Below are 16,492 nucleotides of genomic sequence, written 5' to 3' on the forward strand. Positions count from 1 at the left end.
GAACAAGGAAAGAAGAAGAAAGGAAAGAAAGGAACAAGGAAAGAAGAAGAAAGGAAAGAAAGCGGGGCTCTCTGCTCAGGGTCTTATAAGGCTGAAATGAAGGTGTTGGCTGAGTCGCGTTCACATTTGTAACTGGTAGTCCTCTTGCCAGCCCGTTCAGGCTGTTAGCTGACTTTGGTTTCTTGATTATAGGACCCAACTCTTTTTCTGGCTGTCTGGCAGGGCAGGGGGTCATTCCCTTCCACTGAGGCCCTTCTCACATGTTCTAGTTGTTATGGCACCTACCATCTACAGGGGGAGAGGGAGAAGGCTCCCAGACAATCCCTGTCACACCTCCAAACTCTGACTCCTAGGCCCAGGTTTAAGGCCCTTATGATTAGGTCCTGAACTGATAATCTCCCATTCGTAAATCGATGTCACATCATATAACCTAATTACAGGATTAAGATCCTTATATTCACAGCCTGGGTGCAAAGCATATATATCAAAGGAAGAGAGGACAGGGTGCCCCGGGGGGCTCTGTCAGTTGAAACATCTCCCTTCGGCCAGGTCATGGGATTGTTGATCCAGGATCCTGCTTCTTCCCCTCCCTCTGCCCCTACCCCCTGCTCTGTGCACTCTCTCTCTCTCTTTCAAATAAATAAATAAAATCTTTAAAGACAAAAAACAAAGGTAAAGGAGGACACGAGGGGAATGAGCTGGCATCTTAGAATACTGCTTGCCACACTAGTGATTATTAATCTTGATTACTTGGTTTAAGCTGGTGTCTTCTGGGCTTCTCCACTGTAGACGTACTGTATTTCGCGTTGTAATTAAAATGTATTTTGGGAGGCATACTTTGAGCACTGCAAATAGTCTGCTCTTCCTCAAACTTTCCCATATTCATTCTTTTTAAAGATTTTATTTATTTGCAAGAGAATGTGCATGAGGTGGGGGTAGGGGCAGAGGGAGAGGCAAAAGCAGACTCTACTGGGCAGGGAGCCTGACCACGACAGGGTCAGGGCCCCATCCGAGGACCCCAGGATCATGACCTGAGCTGAAGGCAGACACTTTACCGATGAGCCACCCAGGCACCCTTTTCCCATATTAATTTCAACATAATTCAATGGAATTGTCCATTCTTCATGTGTCTATTTATTTATTTCATTGTAGACACATAAGTACATATATTTCATTTGGGGAGTTATAATCCATCGTTATTTTGTTGTTCAACTTGCTGGAGCTTTAGCAGAGGTAGCTTTTTCAGGTTAGATAGGTACCCTTTTGAAACCAATCCTTTTGAGCAAGGTCAAGTGAGGGAGGAATGGATTGAAGGGAGGAGGGAGGGGGGAGGGAGAGGAGGGAGGGAGGGAGGGAGGGAGGAGGGATGGAGGGAGGGAGGGGGGGGGAGGGCAGGAGGAATTCAGCTTTTCTTCTTTTCTTTCTTCTTTCTTTCTTTCTTCTCTTTTCTTTATTTCTTTCTTTATCTCTCTCTCTCTCTTCTCTTCTATCTCTCTCTCTCTATCTTTCTTTCTTTTTCTTTCTTCTTTTTCTTCTTTCTTTCTTTTTTCTTTCTTTCTTTCTTTCTTTCTTTCTTTCTTTCTCTTTGAATTCTCCACTTTCTGATACCAAAAGATGCTCTCTCGATTCATCTTATCTTTTTTCCTACCCCTAACCTAAAATAAATCACTTTTCCTAGGATAGTTCCGGCTGTAATCCAAGAGAACTAGAAGTAAAGCTCTTTCCTGTTGATTTCAAATTAGTGTCTCCATAGGTTAGGTGCAGATTAATGAATGTATTAATGGAAACGTGCTGTCCTAACAAAGTGCTACAAATTTAGTGACTTAACACAACACAGTTTATTATCTTACAGTTTCGCGGGTCAGAAGTCCTAAATGGGTTTTATTGGGCTGAAATTAAGCTATCAGCAGGGTTGCATTCCTTTGGACACTCCAGGGGACAAGCTAGCTGTTCCTTTGCCTTTTGCAGTTTCTAGAAGGTACTACTTGCATTCCTTGACTCATGATCCCCTCCTACATCTTTAAAACCAGTAGCACAGTGTCTTCCAGTCTCCTCTGACTTTTGTCCTCCTGCTTCGCTCTTACTAGGATCCTTTTGATTGCGTTGTCCCCATCCAGATAATCTAGAATAATCTCCCCAACTCAAGATCCTTAACTTAATCATATCTACAAAATCTGTTTTGCCATGTAGGGTAACATTTGTGTATTCAAGGAATGAAGACATGTACATATTTGGGGGCCATTATTCAGTCTACCACAGAATATATTTAGACTAATAGTATATATGAACTAATGGGACAACCAGTCCACATTCATCAGGCAAAAGGCAAATGTCTTTTTTGAGGGGGTGGGGGTGGGGAGCAGAGGGAAAGAGAGAGAGAATCTCAAAGAAGCTCTATGCTCAGGGTGGATGGAGCCTGACACCCAGACACCCAGCACAGGGCTTGATCTCACAACCCCAAGACCATGACCTGAGCCAAAATCAAGAGTTGGACGCTTAACTGGCTGAGCCACCCAGGTGCCCCAAGGAAAATATCTTTTTAATAACAGGTCCTTTTTTACTTTTTTCTTCATAACTCAGTAAGTCATCTTTTTAAAAATCGCAGTATGTTTGCAAACTTCTCTAAGTCCTTCATAAAAGTAAATGTCAGTAATCTTCCATTAGTAGAACATTGGTTTTGATTTGTTCTCCAGCAGGATTGATCCATCTGTCCTTCTGATCTGTCTGTCCTCCTCCTTCCTTTCTCACCAAGAGCACAGACAGAATTTCACAGGATCATACCCAGTTGTAAAAGCAGTGATTATAATTTCCCATGATGCATTACTCTCTGGACCAAACAGCTTGATTTATATAAACTGTGTGCACTTTGCTGGCTAGGAATTACATTGCTAGAGCTAAATGAAAAAAAAAATTAAATGTTCTCTTCATACTCTCAGCTATAACTGTGAATTTACTTTTTATTCATTAATTTATTGAGCAAATGTTTGAGTACCTGACTGTGCAATATACTGCATTAGATATTAATGATGACTATTATTACTGGGCATGAAATAAATCAGGATTCAAAATAGGGGATTATTGCTTTTTTTTTTTTTGATATTGCTTTTAGTAGCTAAACCTCGAGTAATTCAAATATCTAATGTTTATATACTTATTTTCTGTCTAAAAGGTTATTTCTAAAGCCAAGGTTTGCCCATTCTTTTTTTATTTTTTTTTTTAAGATTTTATTTATTCATGAGAGACCAGAGAGAGCGAGAAAGAGGCAGAGACACAGGCAGAGGGAGAAGCAGGCTCCATGCAGGGAGCCCAATGTGGGACTGGATCCCGGGTCTCCAGGATCACACCCTGGGCTGAAGGCAGCGCTAAACCGCTAAGCCACCCAGGCTGCCTAGGTTTTCCCATTCTTATTACTTTAAAACTGACTAGAAGTAAAATTTTTGATGTAAAGTATGATGTGGAAAAAGCCATAATGCTTTCTATTCTAGTACCAAACTATAGATTGGTTGCACACTAAAATCACAGGTTTCTGGATACACATTTTATTTTTAAGTCCTCTCTACACCCAATGTGGGGCTCAAACTTACAACTCCAAGATCAAGAGTTGGTTGCTCTACCAAATGAGCCAGCCAGGCACCCCTAGGTATACATTTTCCGTATTTTTTTTTTTAAAGGAGGAAGTAAGGGCAGCCCCAGTGGCGCAGCGGTTTAGCGCTGCCTTCAGCCCGGGGTGTGATCCTGGAGACCCGGGATCGAGTCGCACGTCAGGCTCCCTGCATGGAGCCCGCTTCTCCCTCTGCCTGTGTCTCTGCCTCTGTGTCTGTGTGTGTGTGTGTGTGTGTGTGTGTGTGTCTATGAATAAATAAATAAAATCTTAAAAAAAAAAATAAAGGAGGAAGTAACAACTAACACCAAGAACTTACTCATGCTTTGTGCTTTACACATATTAGTTAATTCTATGAGGCGGGTGTTATCATTATCATCCCTATTTCAGCTGGTAATAGTGATAGAGATGACATAGTTGGTAAGTGGTAGAGCCAGGATTTAAATCTGGGAAACTGATTCCAGAACTTTCTCCCTAAACATACAAGTCAGTGTGTACAATATTACATGGTGTCTCCACTCAGTAAATAGTGTTGGATATAATGATTGCTCCGAATCCTTGTCATAAGTTGATTAATTTTCTCAACTTTGGAATATAGTTGAAAAATTATAATCTTAATGGATTGTGATACATAGAGTGAACAGAAATTTTAGGAACAGTCCCAATGCTACAGAGACTTAGTAAATAAATCATAGACCTGTTGGGTACACATACAATCGCTAGAAGCTGGGACCTGGCCAACTTAAGTTCATCATTGAGTTTATTGTCTCTTTGATACCATGACTCAGAGAGAATATAGCTCCCAGCACAGTTATTCAGAGTAGAGTAGAACTATATACTAGCATCTGTTTTGCCATTGGCGATTACTTTCCCATAACTGAGGAGGACTACTGTGAATTTAGGTATTTGTTATGATTTGAATGTTTGCGCCCCTTCAAAATTCATATGTTGACATCCCAATGCCCAGTGTGATGATTTAGGAGGCAGGGCCTTTGGGAGGTGCTTATGTTATGAGGATGGGGCTTTCATGAATGGGACTAGTGCTTTTACGAAAGAGACCTCAGAAGCTCCCTACTCCCTTCTATCCTGTGAGGCAGAGCAAGAGGTGGCCGTCTGCAACCTGGAAAGGGCCTTCACCAGAACCTGACCATGCTGGCACCCTAATGGTGGAACTTCCAGGCTCTGGAACTGTGAAAAATAAATCTGTTTATAAGCTATCCAGTCTGCGGTATTTTGTTATAGCAACCCAAACAGACTAAAACAATATTATTTTTCCAGTTCCTGGCAAAATCCTGAAAGGAAACTCTTCAGTAAATAAAATTTGGCTGCCTAGTGATAGATTCTTAAAAATATATTCTATTCACACCTGATCAGAATGTTTTACATGTTTATTTAATTTCTATATTTGAGTATGCATAAATGTCATTCATAAAAATATGTAGTTTTTCTGTCCCAGAACACTCAAGACTAAAATATTTTCATGTTGAAATTCATAGATATTTCCCAACCAAGTTTAAATCTATATATAATTCTAGGGGTACCTGACTGGCTCAGTCAGAAGAGCATGTGACTCTTCATCTCAGGGTCCTGAATTCGAGCCCCATTTGGGTGTGGAGATTATAAAGAAAAAAGAAAAAGAAAAGGAAAAAGAAAGAAAGAAAGAAAAAGAGGGATGCCTTGGTTGCTCAGTGGTTGAACGTCTGCCTCAGGGCATGATCCCGGAGTCCTGGAATCGAGTCCTGCATCCGGCTCGCCACAGGGAGCTTGCTTCTCCCTCTGCCTGTGTCTTTCTCATGAATAAATAAATAAAATCTTAAAAAAAAAAAAAAAAACAGAGAAAAGAAAAATATATATGTTGGAAAGTGGGAAATAGATTGAATTTAGATTTTTTTTAAGATCTTATTTATTTATTCATGAGAGACACACACACAGAGAGAGGCAGAGACACAGGCAGAGACAGAAGCAGGCCGCCCAACGCAGGACCCGATCCCAGGACTCTAGGATCACACCCTGGGCGGGAGGTGGCGCTAAACCGCTGAGCCACCCAGGGATCCCCTAGGCCCAATAAATTATACGGTGTAATGGTTACTAATCAATAAATGGATTGTTTTTCTACATTTCTGTATTTTCCAAATTTATAGAAAGGCAGTTACTCAACATTTGACAAACTAGATAACTTCAGGTTCTCTTCTGGGTGATTTGTTTATTAGTTACCCAAGATCAAATTTTAAGACCTTAAGCCATGTTATGAACATAGTTCTCTAAAGAAGACATAAGATACTCATTATTTCGGGGAAAAACAAAGTGCTAAAAATTATTTTTTTGAGAGAGGATATTAGTCTTAGCTTTGGAAAACTAAAGGAGCAGCCTTGCAAACTTTGTTCATTAATGTATTTATAAAATGTTTATATTGAGCCTAGCTGCTGGAAGTATACTAAGACACAGATGGTGACACACACGAAGTGGCTGAGAAATTATTGTCTCTCCCAGGGTTTCTGATGCACATGTATGAGTAAAGCACATGTACACATTTAGTGATCAAAAAGATACCAGATCTCAGTTCCCTATTTGGCTCCACACTTCTTTCCCTGGTTCCAGATGGGTATCCCTCCATTACAAGCGTTCTTAGTGATCACGTTTAAACATATACATTCATAGCTATGTCTTTACATCAAAGGTGGGATATAAAGTAGGTAGTACTTAAAATCCCCATTTTACAGATTAAAAAAAAAAAGTCAAAGACCTAGTCATTTAATTCAATCCCTGAACTACCATGACCCAGGCCCTAGTCCAGGCTCCTTGGCTTGGCTTTCAGTTTATCTGTCTGCACTCCCTAATCAAATAACAGAAAGGGGGCAGCCTGGGTGGCTCAGCGGTTCAGCGCCTGCCTTTGGCCCAGGACGTGATCCTGGAGACCCGGGATCGAGTTCCACGTCAGACTCTCTGCATGGAGCCTGCTTCTCCCTCTGCCTGTGTCTCTGCCTCTCTCTCTCTCTCTCTGTCTCTCATGAATAAATAAATAGAATCTTTAAAATATATATATTAAAAAAATAATAACAAAGGATATGAGGAAAGGACCACCTAGTTAATACTCCCTCAGCTTAAGTACTAGGATGACTTTCTAGTATTTTTGCTACTAAAATTCTAAATATAGTGAAAGAGTGGCTTGTTGCCTCTGATAAAATGCTGCCTCCCCAAAACAAATGATAAGTTTGGAGGAGAAATATTTTCTGTTCAAAGAAAAATGTGCTGCTCTTTGACCCCGTAATGTCATTTCAAGGAATTTGTCCTTACTGATATACTTAGAAAAGTATGCAAATATTTATGTACAAGGATATTCATTACCTCATGATCTGTAACTTAAAAAATCTGGAGCATCTACCCCATTGATAGGGAAGCATAGAGCATAGTGGCTAAGAATTGCTTGGATTCCAGTCCCAGCTCCACAGCTTACTAGCTGTGTGATCATGGACAAATTACCCCACCGTGCTTTTGGTCTACCCATCTGTAAAGTGGAGCTAAGAACAGAATTTGTCACTGGGCTGTGATAGTTAGAACCATGCCTAAGCCGCAGCATATGCTCAATACATTTTAGTTGTTACTGATAGAGAATTGGGATAAATTTTGGTAGAGGTACACAGTGGAACGTTAGGCAACTGTTTGAAAAGGTGTGCACTGTGTACTCTACTTAACCAGAAAGTATAACCTCTGCCAATTCAGTCTCCCTCCTTCCGATGCCCAAGAAAAAAATCTGGCTAAACTTAACTTGGCTAAACTTGGTGCATATATATTGAAGAACAAGGAGCAAATTCTTTGAACTCTGGTAGAAAAACTATTTGGGAGTTTTGGGGAAGGAAGACGAAAGATTTTGGAGCAGCAGGAGTGTGAGGAGAGAAAAGGGTAGCCAACACTTGTGATGTCTATGCTTTGTGAATGCGTTCAGGGAAAGAACCATGGGCCCTATCAGAAATTGAGATCTGGTATCTTTTTGGTCACTGACTGCATCCATGTGCTTTACTGCATCAGAAACTCTTAGCAGGGACAATAATTTCTCAACCATTTATTGTTTGCAATCATGCTGAGTCAGTGGGTGAGTCTACAGAGCTCTCTGGGAGCAAGGTGCTCACACGGGGAAAGGAATGACCTCTTCTGGGCAGATGGGCCAATTCAGGAAAATCTTGCCCAGTGCCCTAATCATATAGCTTTGTGCCTGGGGAAAAGTACCTATTATTCCCAGGGGTGAGCAGTTGACTTGTTCTACTCAACCTTGAGGATTGGGCATAATAACTTGAGTTAACATCAAGATGTTCAAATGTATAGAGCGTGTTGGAGGGCACCTGGGTGGTCAGTTGGTCAGGCATCTGCCTTCAGCTCAGGTCATGATCTTGGGGTCCTGGGATGGAGCCCCGAGTCAGGCTACCTGTTCAGCGGGGAGTCTGCTTCTTCTCCTCCCCTCACTGTGCTCTCTCACTCTCTCACTCGCACTCTCTCTCTCAAATAAATAAAATTGTAAAAAAATAATAATAATTTTTAAAAACAGAGCATGTTGGGTGCCACCCAGGGAATAAAACTGAATCGGCACAGCCCTTGCCTAGTAGCCTTATTTGTCAAGCTACTACGAATATTAGCAGGAAGCTGTTAAAAGCATAGAAGCCCCTAATAATCTCTTTGGTGGTTCACCTAACAGAATGGTTTCCCACCCACTTAGGGTGTTTTTCATTTTCCTTCTTTTTTTTAATTAAAAATTTTTTTTTTAATTTTTAATTTACTTTTTCATTTTCCTTCTTAAAAGTGCTTTTCTTGTACAAGGACTTAATGAATTAAACCATAAAACATGAATGGAAGAATCAATCCCAATCGAAAAGTTCACAGTGGGGATCCCTGGGTGGCGCAGTGGTTTGGCGCCTGCCTTTTGGCCCAGGGCGCGATCCTGGAGACCCGGGATCGAATCCCACGTCGGGCTCCTGGTGCATGGAGCCTGCTTCTCCCTCTGCCTGTGTCTCTGCCTCTCTCTCTCTCTCTCTCTCTGTGACTATCATAAATAAATAAAAATTTAAAAAAAGTTCACAGTGGAATGAGATGTGGATTCTCAGGGTACTTGAGTGCCTCAGTCAGTTAAACGTCTACCTTCAGCCCAGGTCATGATCCCAGAGTCCTGGGATCGAGTCCCATATTGGGCTCCCTGCTTAGCGGGGAGCCTGCTTGCTTCTCCCTCTCACCCCACCTCTGCCATTCCCCCTGCTTGTGTTCTCTCTCTCTCTCTGTCAAATAAATAAATCTTAAAAAAAATAAAAAAAATAAAAATAAATAAATCTTAAAAAAAATGTAGATTTTCAAGACTCAAATATATTATTAAAATTGATTAGGTATCTCTTTTCTGGCCATTGATTAATTTATATAGTGCACCACAGGTTCCTAAAGCTATTCCCTTACAAGTTATTTGTCCTCATAGTCCAGTTTTGGATGATAAATCATTCTGGTTTTACCAAACTGCAACACATTTTGTATATTGAGTCACGGTGAAGAAGAGGTGCAGAGTACATGGGAGGACAATGATAAATCTGAACCGGTAGAAAATGTACCTCATGTCTGAGTGGGATGATATGAGAGGGAAATATTGGGTAGAGCACTAGAGATAGAGTGAAAGGAGTAAGGACCACATGGCATCTCCTTGTAACAAACTGCTGCCCAGGGGTACACTACCCTTCCCTCCTCATTCCCTCCGGGTTTGCAGGTACAAAACAAGCCCAATCCCACGCAGCGATGTGGCTGTTTAGTTCCTGCTACTAAGCAAACAATCCATGTCCACTTCATGCTTTATGGGAATTGTTTGGGGTTTGTGGAGCTACAGGAAGGCATGTATTATCCTATTATTTAACTTTATCCACGTAATATTGCACCTCGGATCAAGACCAGGTTGCTCCTAGTCTTAAAAAAGAAATAGAAACAGGTCCTTGTTTCTGTGTCTCTCATGAATAAATAAAATCCTAAAAAAAAAGGAAAGAAAAGAAAGAAACAAGCAAAAAAAAAAAAAAAATTGTGGCCTTTATTCTTCTTGACAGGAGAAATTGAGATTAATGAAATTGAGTCATGCTTTACTGCTCCGTTTAGATTTCCACCATTATCCCAGGACTGCCCAACAGCAAAGTAGATGCTTCTGTTCTAGAGCAATGGGGCAAGGTCACCCTACTCGTAAGAACATGAGGAAAATCCTAAAGTCTTGGAAGAGTAAAGATCTCAATAGGCCTAGTTCCTGTCCTAGTTTTTCCCTTGTGATTAAAAAACTTTTTTTTAATTCAGAAAAAGAATTATATATTAATAATGTTCAGTACATTGTTTGGCAGGGAGGTTACTTATCCTGCTGAATAATATGGTAAATCCTGTAAAATGGAAATGAATGGAAGACTCTAGAGAACTAGTTTGGGTCCCACTATGGTACTCAAACTGTGATGGTAAATATGTTACTTGAGGAACACTACTTTGTTTGGACCCAACAGTTACCCACTGTATAGCAACCCAGGCTGGAGAATCTGTAAACACCCTAACAAAGACTCATTTCCTCCTATAAATAGCTTTCATCCCACAAAAACAAGCAAACAAACAAAAAAACATTTCAGTTCCCTATGCGAAGGTCCTTGAGTTATATTTGAAAGCTTAAAAAATTTGAGCCCAAGGAAAGGGCCTCAACTCTATCCTCTATATGATAGGGGACTTAGCCACTCTATACTGGATACAAAGCAGGGGAGTTGTGGATGTGGTAATTAGAAAATAGCTACAGATTAATTGGTATGTTATAGAAACTTCGTTTGGGGCACCTGGGTGACTCAGCCGGTTAAGCTTCTGCCTCTTGATTTCAGCTCAGGTTGTGATCTCAGGGTTGTGAGATGGAGCCTCGTGTCAGACTCCGTGCTGGCTGTGGAGGCTGCTTGGGATTCTCTCTCCCTCTCCCTCCCACCCATCTCTCTTTCTAAAAGGGGAAAAATTAAAAATATATATATATTTTTTTTCTCTCTCTCTCCCTCTCCTGCTACCCCACATTCTCTTCCTCTCCCTCTCCCTCACTCCCCCTCTCTAAATAATAATAATTAAAAAATAATTTAAAAAGAAAAGAGACTTTTGGGATCCCTGGGTGGCGCAGTGGTTTGGCGCCTGCCTTTGGCCCAGGGCGCGATCCTGGAGACCCGGGATCGAATCCCACATCGGGCTCCCGGTGCATGGAGCCTGCTTCTCCCTCTGCCTGTGTCTCTGCCTCTCTCTCTCTCTCTCTCTCTCTCTGTGACTATCATAAATTAAAAAAAAAAAAAAAAAAGAAAAGAGACTTTTGTAGTTGTTAGTGGTCTCTCTTTTTTCCTCTGTGTCTCCCTCTTCATTGCTGTGGTACAGATATAGGGCCTTTCGCAGGAACTGATTGTCCCCCAATCTCTACCCTTGCGGTGGTTTTAAATTCTTTGACACTCCCCCCATGCAGTGTCCCCCCATGCTTCCTCCCCTTGAATCTGGGCGGGCTCTGAGACTGGCTTGGCCAATAAAGGACAGTGGAAGTGACGCTGTGTAACTTCCAAGGTTGTCCTAAAACACCTTGCGGCTTCCTCCTTGGTCTTGCTCTCTGAGCCCCGAGCAAGCCCTACCAGTACAATTATCCTGGGACTGTCCTGCTGAATAGACCACAGGTAGATGCTCTGGAAGACCGTCCCCTCTGGATCCGTCTTTCAACCATTCCGGCCCAGGAGCCAAGCTTGTGAGCGGAGATGCTGTCTGGGAGCTGGGTGTCCCCACTCGAGCCGCTCCGGCCCGCCGCTGAGTCAACCCCTGGCCTTCCAGCATCCAGCTGAGGCTCCAGCCTTACAGAACAGGGAGTCGCCCCCATCTCCGCTGTGCCCTTTCTGTATTCTGCACTCATGGGATTATCTCATGAGCGTAATAAGATGGTTGTTGTTTCACACCATTAAATTTTGGGGTAGTTTGTTACACAGCAGAGAATAACTAGAACAATTCTCTTACAATGTTTTAGTTGGGTAGGTGGCTACACACCTAGAAGTCCCATTTCCCAGCCTCCTCTCTGGCGGGTGAATGTGGCTGTCTTACCTATGATACTGGACTAGAAACGATGCAGTGTCCAAGTCACGTCAATACAATGCTAGCGGCTTGTCCCCCATTCGTGCCTCTCACCCGCGCCTTGCCGGCTGAGACTGATAATTGGAGCAGCTATCTGGGATCCGGGATACTCCGGGCGGCTGTCACGGATGCCTCAGGTGGCGGACTCTGGGACAGTTTAGTGTACACAACTGTATTAATGAGTTCCCTGGAGGTCAGCACTGTAAGGGAGTGAAAGAAAGCAGGACTGGGCAGAGCGAAGCGGAGCCGAAGTGCAGGCCGTAGTGCAGGCCGGGCCCAGTGACGGTCCCAGGTCCCAGCGCTCCCCGCAGAGCTTCGGAGCTGAGCCAGCCCTTCGGAGTTGACCCGGTCAGGGGGTCTAGAAGGTCAGGCCTCTGTACGCCCCCATGGATCAGCCGTCGGATGTAGGCCGTCCTGCCGTCTGCTTTCACTAGGTCAGGACTACAGCAGACTGCTTGTCTATTATTACATGACAAAATAGCCAAAAACCTAATGGCTAAAGACAACAGACATTTAATATCTCAGTTTCCGGGGGTCAGGGATCCAGAAGTGTAGAGGTAGGGGTCATCTCAACCCAGTTTGGGGCCAAAGCATCAGCTCACTCCGGTGGTTGCTGGAAGGTAGTGCTCGTCCTCACCACAAGGTCCTTTCCACAGGCTGCTTATGCATCCCCACAACATGGCAGGCGGTGACCCGAGGGAGAGAACCAGACAACGCCCAACATGGAAGCCACTTTCAAACACTCAGCGGGGGCGGGGGGCTCAGCGGTATAGCGCCGCCTGCAGCCCAGGGCCCGATCCTGGAGTCCCGGGATGGAGTCCCACGACCGGCTCCCTGCATGGGGCCTGCTCCTCCCTCTGCTTGTGTCTCTGCCTCTCTGTCTCTCAAGAATAAATAAATAAAATCTTTTAAAAAAAATTTAAAAATAAAAATAAAAACTCAGCCGGGACATCCCAGATGAGTACAAGTGAGTCCGTTTAAGTCCAGCCCACACTCACGGAGGGGATTACAGAAGGGCATGGATCCCAGGAGGCAGAGATCACTGGGGCCATCTTAGAAGCTGCCTACCACACCTAACACGCACACAATTTGGTCTCCTATTTTTAGTTTTCATCAGTTTACATGTTTTGTTTTGCCCCGTATTCTTCAGCTAAGCTATGTGTTTACAAATTATAAAAGCAAGGGCATCTGGGTGGCTCAGTTGGTTAAGCGTCTGCCTTTGTCTTGGGTCACGATCCCAGGGTCCTAGGATGGAGCCGCGTGTGGGGCTCCCAGCTCGGCAGGGAGTGTGCTTCTCTCTTTGCCCCAAATCCTACTCATACTCTCTCCTTTTCTCAAATAAATAAAATCTACAAAACAATAATAAAAGCAAAATATTTTTGCTGTAAAAACTCAAATGTTCCAATGGTAGAGATGTAAAATCCTTTTCTTTATCCTCATTATAGAGAAACTACCCAGAGGTGTCTGCTGAAATACATTTCACACATAAGTAAATATATATATTTATATATACATATATTAACATCTATATATTTACATCTATATATTAAGATACATATTATTGCATCTTAATGGTTTTTGGGTTTGTTTTTGTTTTTGTTTGCATCTTAATGTTCTTTATGTATCTTGGAGCTCTTTCCATATCAGCAAGTGGAGATCTAAATCATTCTAACATTTGTATATTTTATGATTGTACCAATAATATTTTATGTCCTCCATTAATAGACATTTTTTTGTTTTAGGGGAGCCTGGGTGGCTCAGTCAGTTAAGCATCTGCCTTTAGCTCAGGTCATGATCTCAGGGTCCTGGGATTGCCCGCATCAGGCTCCTGGCTCAGCAGGGAGTCTGCTTGTCTCTCTCTGCCTCTCCCCGAGTTCATGCGTACACATGTTCTCTTTCAAATAAATAAAATCTTTTTAAAAAATTTAAAAATCAGGGATCCCTGGGTGGCTCAGCGGTTTAGCACCCCCTTCAGCCCAGGGTATGATCCTGGAGTCCTGGGATCAAGTCCCATCCATATCAGGCTCCCTGCATGGAGCCTGCTTCTCCCTCTGCCTGTGTCTCTGCCTCTCTCTTTCTCTCTCTCTGTCTCTCATGAATAAATAAATAAAATCTTTTAAAAAATTGAAAAAAATTAAAAAATCTTTTAAAATATAAAAACATTTTGATGATTATTGTACAGTGACTGAGTGTATCTGTTTCCCTAGGTAATGGCTAACACTGGGTATTAGTAAATTTTAAAATTTTGTTAGGTTTAGCTGTGGCCACCACTGTTTTATGTACATACCTGTAGTCAAATGTCCTGACATGACTTTTATTGATGTTTACAGATCTTTTACTACACTGTTAGCTTCCTGAGGACACCAACTAAAGTGCATTTCTCTTAGCATTGGATTTGGCACACAATACTCTGCAAACGTTTAATAAATTGGAGTTGACTTTAAGGCTTTGAGATGCCCCTGAACTAGGAGTCAGAAGAGGTGGTTCAAACCAAAAAACCAGCCCCTAATTCTCTCTGGCTTCCATTTCCACAATTACAAAATGCATGTGTAATACTAGATTTTTCTTGGGGCACTGGGGTGGCTCAGTCAGTTGAGCATCTGGCTCTTGATCTCAGTTCAGATCTTGATCTCAGGGTGGCAAGTTCAAGCTCCAAGTTGAGCTCCATACTACTGAGTGTGGAGCCTACTTAAAAAAATAAACTAGATTTCTTTCTACAGTCCTTTTCAGACCCCAAATTATATGCTTCTAAGAAGGAAATTGTTATTCATCTTGTGATTTCTTTACATGCCAATTCAAAATTCAAGAAACTAATCACTAGTCCTAAAGCAATCTTCACCATATTTTTCAGTACCACGTTTTTCAGTGTAAGTTGTTTTAAAAATATTAAGATATCAAATATTTTTAGAATTTTCCATTGTAAAATCTACAAACACTTCAAGGAAAAGGTATTTGGTTCCAAGATCCTTGTTCTATTAAAATCTAGACCTTACCAAAAAAAAAAAAAAAAAATCTAGACCTTAAGTCTAATCATAGTTTTGTTACTGTCTCTTGGGCCAAATTATTTTAAAGATTTTATTTATTTGAGAGAGAGGGAGCACAAGGGTGAGGGGCAGAGAGAGGAGAACCAGACTCCTCACTGATGCCTGATGTGGCGCTTGATCCTAGGACTCTGGGATCATGACCTGGGCCAATGGCAAAAGCTTACCTGAATGAGTAACCCAGGTGCCCCTCTTGGGTTGAATTCAATAAGCAAATTTTTTTTTTAAAGATTTTATTTATTTATGAGAGACACACACAGAGAGAGAGAGGCAGAGACAGAAGCAGGCTCCATGCAGGGAGCCTGACGTGGGACTCGATCCCGGGACCCCACGATCATGCCCTGAGCCAAAGGCAGGCGCTTAACCGCTGAGCCACCCAGGCATCCCTAAATAAGCAAATTAATTAAAGTACTATGCAATTGCTTCTTTAAAATATTGGTCATTAAAATTGTTAGGGAGTTACCAGCTATCTTCATCATTATTAAACTGTGGCCATATATACATCTATAAACAATTTTTTGTTCCAATAGATCTTTATCAGATTATTTTTATGCCCACTGTTTCTGAACACTGAGTCAATCACAAACATGAGGTCTAGCCATGCTAGTAATATAGGACTAGCCTCACAAAATGTCCTAAAAAATAGCTTGTCCTACTCCTGCATACCAGAATCTCTGCTTGAGCCCTCATTTTCACAACCATACCAGACCTTTGCTAACTAGGGATTTGCAGTATTACTAGTGAAATCTGAACAGAAGTCATGACACGCTAACATTTTAAAACACACCTCTTACCACTTCTTTAAGCTGCTTTAGTTCTTCTTAGGTATTGAATAGTGGTAGGGTGACTTGAGTAACAGAAGTCTGACATTTTATACTGATCAAAAGTTTATGTCGGCAAAAGAATCTACTGGCCGGCCACCCTTTGTACATATCAGTAGCTTTAACCCTCTTTCAGTACCCTTTCTACCACTAGCAAATAATCTTCCCTCTTCTGATAGCCCTGTTTTTATGGTTTTGCTCTTAGAAATAATCTCTTTTAAATAAATTTATTTGAAAAAAAAAAATCTCTTTTGGGGCACTTGGGTGGCTCAATTGGCTAAGCGTCTGCCTTCAGCTCAGGTCATGATCCCAGGGTCCTTGGATCAAGAACCGCATCAGACTCCCTGCTCAGTGCAGCATCTGCTTCTCCCTCTGCCCTCTGCTGTGCTCTCTCTCTTGCTGTCAAATAAATCAAATCTTAAAAAAAAAAAAAGTAATCTCTTTAAAGGATTAGAACCCAACAGACTTGGTAAATCTACAACTACTGAAAGTTCCATCAAAAAAAGCAGACTTGGGCAGCCCGGGTGGCTCAGTGGTTTAGCGCGGCCTTCAGCCCAGGGCCTGATCCTGGAGACCGGGGATTGAGTCCCACGTCGGGCTCCCTGTATGAAGCCTGCTTCTCCCTCTGCCTGTGTCTCTGACTCTCTCTCTCATGAATAAATAAAATAAATTTTTTTAAAAAAGCAGACTTCTGCATAATAAATTTTCACAGCTTTGGTGTTTTGGTCAGGTTGACCTTGGATAAGTCATTTAATTCCCTGGAATGCATTTCTTTAGAAAAACAAAAGATGGAGATTATACTTGGGATGCCTTTCCCTACAACCAATAGTTTGAGTTTTTCACTTCATTCATTTAGAATGGGGACTTTTAATTAATTTTAGGATCAAAAACTCCCATGGGGCATCTGACTGGTT

At 42.0% G+C, this 16,492-nt stretch overlaps 1 long non-coding RNA gene across 2 annotated transcripts in view; it reads left to right on the forward strand.

Moving 5' to 3' along the window:
- LOC111094430 overlaps positions 1 to 13,498 on the forward strand; it is a 30,335-nt gene extending 16,837 nt beyond the window's left edge. Inside the window, exon 4 of one of the 2 annotated variants that reach the window (XR_005385278.1) lies at positions 12,373 to 13,497. This is a non-coding gene — a long non-coding RNA (uncharacterized LOC111094430). Of the gene's footprint in view, positions 1 to 12,372 lie in introns of both variants that reach the window. The other variant, XR_005385277.1, reaches the window with a different exon arrangement.
- Positions 13,499 to 16,492: the final 2,994 nt, after the last annotated feature.

The sequence above is a fragment of the Canis lupus genome, chromosome 37, assembly GCF_011100685.1.
Source record: "Canis lupus familiaris isolate Mischka breed German Shepherd chromosome 37, alternate assembly UU_Cfam_GSD_1.0, whole genome shotgun sequence".
Classification (NCBI taxonomy): Eukaryota; Metazoa; Chordata; class Mammalia; order Carnivora; family Canidae; genus Canis; species Canis lupus.